General features: G+C 35.2%; 1 non-coding gene across 1 annotated transcript; it reads right to left on the reverse strand.

Annotated features, from left to right (window-relative positions):
* Window positions 1-11,337: 11,337 nt before the first annotated feature.
* LOC139860680 (small nucleolar RNA R71) lies at window positions 11,338-11,444 on the reverse strand. Its single transcript, XR_011763309.1, has one exon. It is a non-coding gene; the product is annotated as a small nucleolar RNA R71 (small nucleolar RNA).
* Between the last annotated feature and the right edge of the window lie 2,281 nt (window positions 11,445-13,725).

Below are 13,725 nucleotides of genomic sequence, written 5' to 3' on the forward strand. Positions count from 1 at the left end.
CTAAATGTCTTGATCTAGTTACAGGTGGTGAACGTACAAAAGGTGGTGAACGTCTTGCTCTGTGCATTCACTGAATATCCTATTAGTTTTTAAAAAGGAAAGAAAAATTATATAAGTTATCCAATTAATAGACTTTTCTGATTTTGCCCACGTTTTGAATAGCCAAAAGATGCAGCAGAGGGGCAGGATTCATTTGGTCTCAATATAATTGAGGACTGTTTGGCTCCAATAACCCGGTCCACATACAAATTCAACTATTACTACGAACCAGAAAATTTTGATGTCTATCAATTTAACCACTTAAAATAAATTTTTGTAATTTTAAGAAATTTAGATAAGAAGTAGAATAAAAATCTATGTCCTAAAACTAGAATAGCGAGAAATAAGAAAGAAAAAGAGCGTGTCGGAAAAAGATCGAAAAAATAAAAATAAGAAAGAAAAAGAGTGACTTATAGAACTTAAAAACATTCGACTAACCCAACCTTATTACTATCACTAACTTAAAATTATAATCGCAAATTGAGATTACTAATTGGAATGATAATTGATACATAGGTAAAAGGCGTCTAAAAATATTAAAGCTTACAAGTAAAACTATATCCCAAATGGCAATAACTTAAAAAAAACTAAAACTTAAAAAGGCGTCGCAAAATTCTAAAGCACCTAAATCTTAGTCTAAAGAAAAAGCACTTAAGAGATTTTACGGCAAAGCCTAAAAATCTAGAAATAAAAATATAACTATGGCAAAAACTAAGTTTAACACTAAAAACTAGCGAAAAACACAAATATTACGCTAAAACAATTAAAAAGGGATAAAATATAAAAATATACAAAAAGTTGTAAAAATTACAATTTTTATAAAAATATTATTTTTATAATATTTATTTTATTAAAACTATTAATTTTACATTAATTAAACTAATTTAACTAAATATATAAATTAAATAAAAAGAAACTTAAAACTAATTATAATAATAATAAGTAATTAGGGTTAATAATAATAATAATTAATAATTACCCCGTATTTAATGGATGATTAGGGTTTCTGTCGGCGTGTCAGAGTGGCTCCGCGAGTCGATGTGCCCGAAGCAGAAAAACTCCGCGAGTCGCGGGGTTCCAATTTTCAGATGACAGGTTGATTAAAATTTGACGCGTTTTACTTTTTTTTTTTTTAAATTTAGCGTTACGCTTCCGGCTTTTAAGCTAGATTGTCCCCGGCAGCGGTGCCAAAAATAACTTGATGTCAAAGCAGAGGTGTATATAAAATAGCTTATATTTTACAAGGAAATACTATTAAATATTATACAATTTTACACAAGATATTTATTTATTTATAGAATGGATATACTTAAACCTTGCTACAACACTTATAGGCAGTGTACCTAATCGTACAGTAGTGTAGTTTTTAGTAAGTCCGGTTCGTTCCACAGGGAAAATCTTTAAACAAAGCTTAACGCTATATTAGTTTACTTTTATAAAAATACAAATATATATATAAGTAATATTATTATTATAAAGGGGGGTTTTTACCGTTTAATGACCGGTTTGTCGATTTTAAAACTTTAGTCGCAGTTAAAATCAAATGTAAAATATTAAATAAATAAAAGACTAAATTTAAAGCATAAAGTAAATAATGATAATGAAATTGCGATAAATAAAAGTGCGATAAAATAAACTTGCGATAATTAAAAGTGCAATTAAATATAATAACAATAAAATAAAATGCGATAATTAGAAGTGCAATTAAATATAAAATAAAGGAAATTAAATATGAAATAAAATAATTATGCTTATTTAAACTTCCGTAATCATGATGTTTGACGTGTTGATTTTAGTTTTATGCCCATGGGTTAATTGTCCTTTGTCCTGGATTATTTAATATGTCCGTCTGGTTTTTGTCCATAACAGTCCATCAGTCATAAATATAAAGTGCGAGTGTCCTCGTCAAATTATTCTTATACCCGAAATTAAATATTCCAACTAATTGGGGACTTAAACTTTAACAAGATTTTAATACTTTGTTTAATAATTACACCAGGATGTCGACTGAGTGTAACCCAAGGTTTTAATACTTTGTTATCAATTATACCAAGTGTCCTTGTACATAATTTCACCCCTGTTTTAATTATTCTAGTGGCTATTAATCCATTCCCGTGTCCGGTTAAATGAACGATTATTCGTACATATAAATACCCCGCCCATCGTGTCCGATCGAGTGTATATGGTAATTTATGGGTACGTCCAATTATAAATCTTTATATTAACATTAACAAACTATCATTTAGTTAAACAAATATAAAGCCCATTAATAGCCCATAGTCTAATTTTCACAAGTGTCGTTCTTTTGTCCAAACCCCAATTATGGTACAAAGCCCAATTACCCAATTTTAGTAATTAGCCCAACATCATGATTACTTCGGATTAAATAAGCATAATAATAACTTAGCTACGAGACATTAATGTAAAAAGGTTGAACATAACTTACAATGATTAAAAATAGCGTAGCGTTACACGGACAGAATTTCGACTTACACCCTTACAACATTCGCTAACATACCCTTATTATTAGGATTTAAAATTAAAATTAAAATTAAAATATAAATTATATATATATATATATATATATATATATATATATATATATATATATATATATATATATATATATATACGTATATATTGAGAGAGAGATAGATTATTGATATTAAAATGATCAGAATTCGTTTGCTTTTATAGGGAATTGAGTTCAGGGGGTCTCCGCGACTCGCAGCCTTTTCTGCCTTCAAACTCTGCGAGTCGCGGAGTTTGAAATTCCAGCTCACAACTTTGGATTCTTTCTTTGCCGACGGTTTATTTTATAAATATAATATATATATATATATATATATATATATATATATATATATATATATATATATATAATTAATATAATTAATTATATATTATATTATATTTATATACATAGTTAACTTGTAATTTTTAGTCCATTGCGTCGAGCGTTGAGAGTTGACTCATGTCCCAGTTCCGGATTTTCGAACGTCCTTGCGTACAATTTAATATCTTGTACTTTGCGTTTTGAATCTTGTACTCTTGTAATTTCGAGACGTTTCTTATCAATAATTGGAACCTCTTTGATTGTATTTTGTACTTTTGAGCTTTTTGGACCTTTGCGTCTTCAATTCGTCGAATCTGTCTTTTGTCTTCACCTTTTATTGTTTAAACGAATATCACTTGTAAATAGAACAATTGCAACTAAAAGCTTGTCTTTCTTGAGGAATAATGCTATGAAATATATGTTCGTTTTTAGCATTATCACTCGTCGGTTTATTCGAAGATCGATTTACGTTCTGGATATCATCAAATGCGAGTAAAGGAGGATGATATTCCAAAAACTGCTTTTAGGACGCGTTATGGTCATTACGAGTTTATGGTTATGCCGTTTGGATTGACTAACGCACCAGCTGTGTTCATGGACCTTATGAACCGAGTGTGTGGGCCATATCTTGACCAGTTTGTCATTGTTTTCATGAATGACATACTTATTTACTCAAAGAATGATCAAGAGCACGAAGAACATTTGAGAAAAGTGCTAGAAGTATTGAGGAAAGAAAAATTGTACGCTAAGTTTTCAAAGTGTGCATTTTGGTTGGAAGAAGTTCAATTCCTCAGTCACATAGTGAACAAAGAAGGTATCCAGGTGGACCCGGCAAAGATCGAAACCGTTGAAAAGTGGGAAACCCCAAAAACTCCGAAGCATATACGTCAATTTTTAGGATTGGCTGGTTACTACAGAAGATTCATCTAAGATTTCTCCAAAATAGCAAAACCCTTGACTGCATTAACGCATAAAGGGAAGAAATTTGAATGGAAGGATGAACAAGAGAAGGCGTTTCAATTATTGAAGAAAAAGCTTACTACGGCACCTATATTGTCATTGCTTGAAGGGAATGATGATTTTGTGATTTATTATGACGCATCAAAGCAAGGTCTCGGTTGTGTATTAATACAACGGACGAAGGTGATTGCTTATGCATCTAGACAATTGAAGATTCACGAGCAAAATTATACGACGCATTTGGAATTAGGCGCGGTTTTTTTTGCATTAAAGACTTGGAGACACTACTTATATGGGGTCAAAAGTATTATATATACCGACCACAAAAGTCTTCAACACATATTTAATCAGAAACAACTGAATATGAGGCAGCGTAGGTGGATTGAATTGTTGAATGATTACGACTTTGAAATTCGTTACCACCCGGGGAAGGCAAATGTGGTAGCCGACGCCTTGAGCAGAAAGGACAGAGAACCCATTCGAGTAAAATCTATGAATATAATGATTCGCACTAACCTTACTACTCAAATAAAGGAGGCGCAACAAGGAGTTTTAAAAGAGGGAAATTTAAAGGATGAAATACCCAAAGGATCGGAGAAGCATCTTAATATTCGGGAAGACGGAACCCGGTATAGGGCTGAAAGAATTTGGGTACCAAAATTTGGAGATATGAGAGAAATGGTACTTAGAGAAGCTCATAAAACCAGATACTCAATACATCCTGGAACGGGGAAGATGTACAAGGATCTTAAGAAACATTTTTGATGGCCAGGTATGAAAGCCGATATTGCTAAATATGTAGGAGAATGTTTGACGTGTTCTAAGGTCAAAGCTGAACATCAGAAACCATCAGGTCTACTACAACAACCTGAAATCCCAGAATGGAAATGGGAAAACATTACCATGGATTTCATTACTAAATTGCCAAGGACTGCAAGTGGTTATGATACTATTTGGGTAATAGTTGATCGTCTCACCAAGTCAGCACACTTCCTGCCAATAAGAGAAGATGACAAGATGGAGAAGTTAGCACGATTGTATTTGAAGGAAGTCGTCTCCAGACATGGAATACCAATCTCTATTATCTCTGATAGGGATGGCAGATTTATTTCAAGATTCTGGCAGACATTACAGCAAGCATTGGGAACTCGTCTAGACATGAGTACTACCTATCATCCACAAACTGATGGGCAGAGCGAAAGGATGATACAAACGCTTGAAGACATGCTACGAGCTTGTGTTATTGATTTCGGAAACAGTTGGGATCGACATCTACCGTTAGCAGAATTTTCCTACAACAACAGCTACCATTCAAGCATTGAGATGGCGCCGTTTGAAGCACTTTATGGTAGAAAGTGCAGGTCTCCGATTTTTTGGAGTGAAGTGGGGGATAGACAGATTACGGGTCCGGAGATAATGCAAGAAACTACCGAGAAAATCATCCAAATTCAACAAAGATTGAAAACCGCCCAGAGTCGACAAAAGAGCTACGCGGACAGTAAAAGAAAAGATATAGAGTTTGAAATTGGAGAAATGGGCATGCTTAAGGTTTCACCTTGGAAAGGCGTTGTTCGATTTGGTAAACGGGGGAAACTAAATCCAAGGTACATTGGACTATTCAAGATTATAGATCGTGTCGGACCAGTAGCTTACCAACTGGAGCTACCTCAACAACTCGCGGCTGTACATAACACTTTTCACGTCTCAAATTTGAAGAAATATTTTGCTAAAGAAGATCTCACTATTCCGTTGGGCGAAATCCAAATCAATGAAAAACTTCAATTCATTGAAGAACCCGTCGAAATAATGGATCGTGAGGTTAAGAGACTTAAACAAAACAAGATACCGATTGTTAAGGTTCGATGGAATGCTCGTAGAGGACCCGAGTTCACCTGGGAGCGTGAAGATCAGATGAAGAAGAAATACCCGCATTTATTTCCAGAAGATACGTCAACACCTCCAACTGCTTAAAATTTCGGGACGAAATTTATTTAACGGATAGGTACTGTAGTGACCCAAACTTTTCCATGTTTATATATATATTAAATGAAATTGTTATTTACATGATTAAGTGTTTCCAACATGTTAAGCAATCAAACTTGTTAAGACTTGATTAATTGAAATAGGTTTCATATAGACAATTGACCACCCAAGTTGACCGGTGATTCACGAACGTTAAAACTTGTAAAAACTATACGATGACATATATATGGTTATATATATAGTTAAAATGATTTTATTATAAGTATGTATCTCATTAGGTATTTTAACAATGAGTTATATACATAAAAATGAGACTATTAATTTAAGAAACTCGAAAACGATATATATATATATAACGATTATCGTTATAACAACGTCTTACTAGGTACATATGAATCATATTAAGATATTGATACACTTGGTTAATTATGTTAAATGATAAGTACATATATTATTAAGTGTATTAACAATGAAATACATATGTAAAAATAAGACTACTAACTTAATGATTTCGAAACGAGACATATATGTAACGATTATCGTTGTAACGACATTTAACTGTATATATATCATACTAAGATATATTATATATCATAATATCATGATAATATAACAATTTAACATCTGATTTGTTATAATAAATAATGGGTTAACAACATTCAACAAGATCGTTAACCTAAAGGTTTCAAAACAACATTTACATGTAACGACTAACGATGACTTAACGACTCAGTTAAAATGTATATACATGTAGTGTTTTAATATGTATTCATAAACTTTTTAAAGACTTCAAGACACTTATAAAAATACTTCTACTTAACAAAAATGCTTACAATTACATCCTCGTTCAGTTTCATCAACAATTCTACTCGTATGCACCCGTATTCGTACTCGTACAATACACAGCTTTTAGATGTATGTACTATTGGTATATACACTCTAATGATCAGCTCTTAGCAGCCCATGTGAGTCACCTAACACATGTGGGAACCATCATTTGGCAACTAGCATGAAATATCTCATAAAATTACAAAAATATGAGTAATCATTCATGACTTATTTACATGAAAACAAAATTACATATCCTTTATATCTAATCCATACACCAACGACCAAAAACATCTACAAACACTTTCATTCTTCAATTTTCTTCATCTAATTGATCTCTCTCAAGTTCTATCTTCAAGTTCTAAGTGTTCTTCATAAATTCCAAAAGTTCTAGTTTCATAAAATCAAGAATACTTCCAAGATTGCAAGTTTACTTCCAAGTTTTCTAAATCCATTCCAAGTAATCATCCAAGATCAAGAAACCTTTGTTACTTACAGTAGGTTATCTTTCTAATACAAGGTAATAATCATATTCAAACTTTAATTCAATTTCTATAACTATAACAATCTTATTTCGAGTGGAAATCTTACTTGAAATTGTTTTCGTGTCATGATTCTGCTTCAAGAACTTTCAAGCCATCCAAGGATCCTTTGAAGCTAGATCTATTTTTCTCATTTTCAGTAGGTTTATCCAAGGAACTTGAGATAGTAATGATGTTCGTAACATCATTCGATTCATACATATAAAGCTATCTTATTCGAAAGTTTAAACTTGTAATCACTAGAACATAGTTTAGTTAATTCTAAACTTGTTCGCAAATAAAAGTTAATCCTTCTAACTTGACTTTTAAAATCAACTAAACACATGTTCTATATCTATATGATATGCTAACTTAATGATTTAAAACCTGGAAACACGAAAAACACCGTAAAATCGGATTTACGCCGTCGTAGTAACACCGCGGGCTGTTTTGGGTTAGTTAATTAAAAACTATGATAAACTTTGATATAAAAGTTGTTATTCTGGGAAAATGATTTTTATTATGAACATGAAACTATATCCAAAAATTATGGTTAAACTCAAAGTGGAAGTATGTTTTCTAAAATGGTCATCTAGACGTCGTTCTTTCGACTGAAATGACTACCTTTACAAAAACAACTTGTAACTTATTTTTTCGACTATAAACCTATACTTTTTCTATTTAGATTCATAAAATAGAGTTCAATATGAAACCATAGCAATTTTATTCACTCAAAACGGATTTAAAATGAAGAAGTTATGGGTAAAACAAGATTGGATAATTTTTCTCATTTTAGCTACGTGAAAATTGGTAACAAATCTATTCCAACCATAACTTAATCAACTTGTATTGTATATTATGTAATTTTGAGATACCATAGACACGTATACAATGTTTCGACCTATCATGTCGACACATCTATATATATTTCGGAACAACCATAGACACTCTATATGTGAATGTTGGAGTTAGCTATACAGGGTTGAGGTTGATTCCAAAATATATATAGTTTGAGTTGTGATCAATACTGAGATACGTATACACTGGATCGTGGATTGATTCAAGATAATATTTATCGATTTATTTCTGTACATCTAACTGTGGACAACTAGTTGTAGGTTACTAACGAGGACATCTGACTTAATAAACTTAAAACATCAAAATATATTAAAAGTATTGTAAATATATTTTGAACATACTTTGATATATATGTATATATTGTTATAGGTTCGTGAATCAACCAGTGGCCAAGTCTTACTTCCCGACGAAGTAAAAATATGTGAAAGTGAGTTATAGTCCCACTTTTAAAATCTAATATTTTTGGGATGAGAATACATGCAGGTTTTATAAATGATTTACAAAATAGACACAAGTACGTGAAACTACATTCTATGGTTGAATTATCGAAATCGAATATGCCCCTTTTTATTAAGTCTGGTAATCTAAGAATTAGGGAACAGACACCCTAATTGACGCGAATCCTAAAGATAGATCTATTGGGCCTAATAAACCTCATCCAAAGTACCGGATGCTTTAGTACTTCGAAATTTATATCATATCCGAAGGGTGTCCTGGAATGATAGGATATTCTTACATATGCATCTTGTTAATGTCGGTTACTAGGTGTTCACCATATGAATGATTTTTATCTCTATGTATGGGATGTGTATTGAAATATGAAATCTTGTGGTATATTGTTACGATTTGATATATATAGGTTAAACCTATAACTCACCAACATTTTTGTTGACGTTTAAAGCATGTTTATTCTCAGGTGAATACTAAGAGCTTCCGCTGTTGCATACTAAAATAAGGACAAGATTTGGAGTCCATGTTTGTATGATATTGTGTAAAAACTGCATTCAAGAAACTGATTTCGATGTAACATATTTGTATTGTAAACCATTATGTAATGGTCGTGTGTAAACAGGATATTTTAGATTATCATTATTTGATAATCTACGTAAAGCTTTTAAACCTTTATTTATGAAATAAAGGTTATGGTTTGTTTTAAAAATGAATGCAGTCTTTGAAAAACGTCTCATATAGAGGTCAAAACCTCGCAACGAAATCAATTAATATGGAACGTTTTTAATCAATAAGAACGGGACATTTCATCGCGAACCCCGATTCAGAGTACACTATCTGTGTCACCCCTTGGTAAGAGAAGTCTATCGGATACAACGTAAGATCAACCGAGGCACACCGGTTGTAGTAAGTCTATAGAGCTTTGGATTCCGCCTGAGGACTCTTTCGTAGTGAAACATCTGACTAGACCCCTAGTACATTGTCGGTCCTAGACCATGCTAGTGTAGTCACCAAGCATATAAACTTCGTACGTGCACGCTGAAGCACAGCGGTTATTGTAAGCTGTACCTCTGCTAAGTAAGGCCATGGAACATGGTTAGTGTTAACCAATACACTGCACCATAACGCGGTCTCAAGTATTGCACCCCGCTTGAGGGATTCTTAGTTAATTAAGGAACTGTTGTTTAGACACATAAAGGATTGGATTGTTAGGATAACCGAACGTGTTCATGGAAGTCAGACTTGACTTGGCCATGGTGTTCTTTATGGTTGAACTCGTTTTAAGGGCCTAACTATCTTTTACCAATCATTAACGAAAGCATTGAGGCACATCACGTCTCTCGGATATGGTAAACCATGTATTCTATTATGCTTAAAAAAGTTTAGACCATTTTGGAATGTTAATACGTCACCCAACCGAGTCGCTCAATTGGATGAGCCGTCTGAACGCGTATGCCTGTAGTCAGACTGCACGAGCATCGGGGGTAAGGGACATTGCTGTCTATTCAGAATCTTCAAGCCTAACGCAGTACCCAGTGACATGTCTTATGACAGGGGCGTTTAGGACCAGTGTAATGAATACAAGGCCTCTGCCTATTCATGAGCCAACATTCCATAATCTCGGCAGAATAACTGATGAAGTCATAGTATGCACTTACTTTAACCTTATCTGAATTACAAATTTTATCGCATTTACTTTATCTATCTTATAAATTAGAAAATCCTAAAATAAATATTCACTACTCCCTAACTATCTTAGGCTACAAAATAGGTTCGATGTTACTGATATCTCAAAAATATGACTCTAGGTCATACTTCCCTTACTTATAAGGAGTAGTAAGATTTAGGCCCCGCTAAATATAAATTTAAAACAGTACCCTCTCCCACGAGTGGCTAATCCTGGCGAGCCGCGGCCTAACGACACCGCGCAAATAAAAACCTTCCGTTTCGGCCATATCAAGAGAGATACCTAGTTTTTGGCGCCGCTGCCGGGGAACTGGTATCAGGCAATACTGTTTTCAATCAAACTTATTCGCAAGCATTTAGTGGTGTCTAAGAAAGACAATTATACACGGACTTGGTTATTGGATTTTCCGAACAGTCGCCAATTATATTGGGACCAAAAGGATCATGCATCTCCGTAGTCGGCCTGGCCACTTGGTTTGTTAAATAGTTTGTGTGGAACTTTGTTACCGAAATACCAGGGAATTAGTAGCCAGAACCAAAAACATATTCCACCATAGGATAGTTAGTTAATTAGATTAGATTACCTTAGATTGCCTTAGATTAAATTAGATTACCTTAGAATTAGATTAGTTTAGTTTAGCTTATTATAATTTAGCTTATTTGCGAAAATTAAAAAACAAAAAAGGGCATACCCAGTGTATGACCCAAACCCGATCTAGACCAGGGCCGTTGTTATTCGTACCTGATCCAGACGCAATAATCTCTAAAGCACACAAGGAAGCACGAATCAGAAACCAAATGGCGTTACGCGTTACTTTAGCAGAAAACACGAAACCCTCGATTGAAGGTCAAGGAGGACCAATCAGATTTCCAGAGATTCAAGGACACTCGTTCGAGTTAAAACATCACATCATCCAGCTCATTCAGAATAGCTGTCAGTTTCATGGATTATCGAATGACGATCCTAATTCTCACCTTGATAAATTCATATCTCTTTCGAACTCCTACAAACAGCCAGGGATAGGACAAGATATAGTCCGGCTATACTTGTTCCCCTATTCTCTCACTCATCATGCTCAAACTTGGTTTGAAGGACTGGAAAAAGATTCCATCACATCATGGATGGAGATGGCGACTAAATTCCTAACCAAATATTTCCCTCCTTCTAAACAGACCAAACTGAAGAATGACATCATTAACTTCAAACAAAGTTATGATGAATCTCTTTACACTGCATGGGAGCGTATCAAAACCCTGCTGAAGAAATGCCCTAATCACCAGTTAGAACGGTCAGCCCAAATCTGTACCTTCTACAATGGTCTTACGGTAAATCATAGGACGACGATCGATGCAGCAGCTCAAGGGAATCTGATGAACCAAACCGCAGATGAAGCATGGGAATTGCTCGAGAACATGACGATGCATCATCATGACTGGAACAGTGGTGAAACAACTTCATCATCTGCCCCACTCTCTGCACTTAACAATCAAACGGAGGCTATCAAATCCCTCACAGATAAGATGGAATCTCTTACTAAACAACTCGGAGAATTGAAGACGCAACCGCAGCAGGTTAACCAAGCTCAGGCTTGTGTTAATTGTACCAACCCGCAACCCACTGAAGACTATCAAGTTGAGTACAAAACCCTGACGGTTTAGTCTGTTACGTTCAATACCCAGCTCGTCCACCAAATCCCGGATTCAATCAACCACCAAGGGTTAATCAGTTTCAGCAAAGCAATCAACCTTTCCGCTATCGCTATCCACCTTATCCAGCCCAACAATCTCAATTGACCTACGATCAACCACTTCCACTCACTAGTCCCCCAGTTGAGGAGAATTCCCCTACCACCCAGATTACAAAAGCAGCTAACCCCACTCTCGGAGCTGATGATCAGTTAACTCAGTTCATCCAAGGACAAAAACAGTTAAATCAGAGAACTGCAACCAGACAAGATCAGACGGAGATACTAATGAGAAATCAATTGGCTCTGCTCAAAAGTTTGGAAACGCAGCTCGGACAGTTATCACAACGCCTTGAAACCCGACCGCAGGGAAGATTACCAAGTAATACTATCCAAAACCTATAGAAGAAGCAAAGCAAATGGATTCCATAATCCCAGAGGAAGAACCACAGAGAAGGTCAACTAGGCTCAAGAACAAATCAACATATACTCAGAAGCTGACCCCTGAAACTCCAGTTCGCGTACCTTATCCTGGAAGGCTACAAGAAGAACCATCCAAGCTTGATTCCTTCAAACTTGATGGAAGATTCTTGGACACTATGTCCAAAGTTCCCAACCAGAAGAGATACATTCGAAGGCTTCTATCTACAAAGGAGAGGATACCGGACTCTAACAAAATTCCACTGAGTGAAAAATGCTCTGCATTACTCAGAAACTCTCTACCACCTAAGCTAGGAGATACGGGTCGATTCGTCTTCCCGTGTTCAATCTACCAATCTGGAACCATTCATGCGCTAGCAGATTTAGGAGCAAGTATCAACCTAATCCCCTACTCTCTCTACAAGAGATTAGAGTTAGGAGATTTGTCACCAACCAAAATGACAATCCAACTTGCCGATCATACAATTCGATATCCTAAGGGCATAGTTGAGAACGTCTTGGTGAAAGTCGACAAATTCTTGTATCCTACGGATTTCGTAGTAATGGATATTAAGGAAGACCTACACACCCCAGTAGTGTTAGGAAGACGTTTCATGAATACGGCTAGGACTGTCATTGATGTGTACAATCAAACCATGATCTTACGATCACATGGGGAGAGCGTTACCTTCAAAATTGACCGACCAACCGTCTTTCTGGACAGGCAGAGATGTTTGCTATTTCCACCAAACGGATCACTTCCGATGATGAGTCATTACCACCAGCCGACGATATCGAGATGGGTGTTGAATCACAGTCTATAGACGACCCAGAAATGGAAGAAGAGGATCCCAGCGAAGAAATAGAGGAAAAGGAGGAATCTGAAGAGGAAGGGGAAATGGAAGACGTAAAAGAAACTGCGACAACACCCATTCCAAGCACTGAGCGTCATGAAGAAATAATGAGGCTTGAAACGGCAGATCACAGTTTAATCATTCGCTTCAAGAAGAAGACCGACAAGGCTGAGGTTAAGGATATAGAAATTGATCCTGTAAGTATCAAAGTGGAGAATCAGAATACTGAAGGAACCCGTTCATCAGACGCATCCTCAGAGGAACCAGATACCGATGATGATGAGGAAGAGCATCACGAAGACATTCTGACTAACTCACACTCTCCAACCGAAGTAGATCAAGGGGAGCCGGACTTTTCTTCAGATCAAATTCCGGTTATATCCACACATGCAGACATGATTACCTTCATTAATGATACCGATGAATTTGAATACATTCTCGAAGCCATCCAAAAGTCAACCATTGATTTTTCGCTACGCTTAATAGAACGAATCATGGCTATCAGAGAAGAGCACCACCTCTATCTCTGAAGAGAAGACAATGATGCTGAAATCCTAGAAGAACGTATTCAAGACTTTATCAACTCTCTTCACGATCATATCTAT

Source organism: Rutidosis leptorrhynchoides, chromosome 7 (assembly GCF_046630445.1).
Source record: "Rutidosis leptorrhynchoides isolate AG116_Rl617_1_P2 chromosome 7, CSIRO_AGI_Rlap_v1, whole genome shotgun sequence".
Taxonomy (NCBI): domain Eukaryota; kingdom Viridiplantae; phylum Streptophyta; class Magnoliopsida; order Asterales; family Asteraceae; genus Rutidosis; species Rutidosis leptorrhynchoides.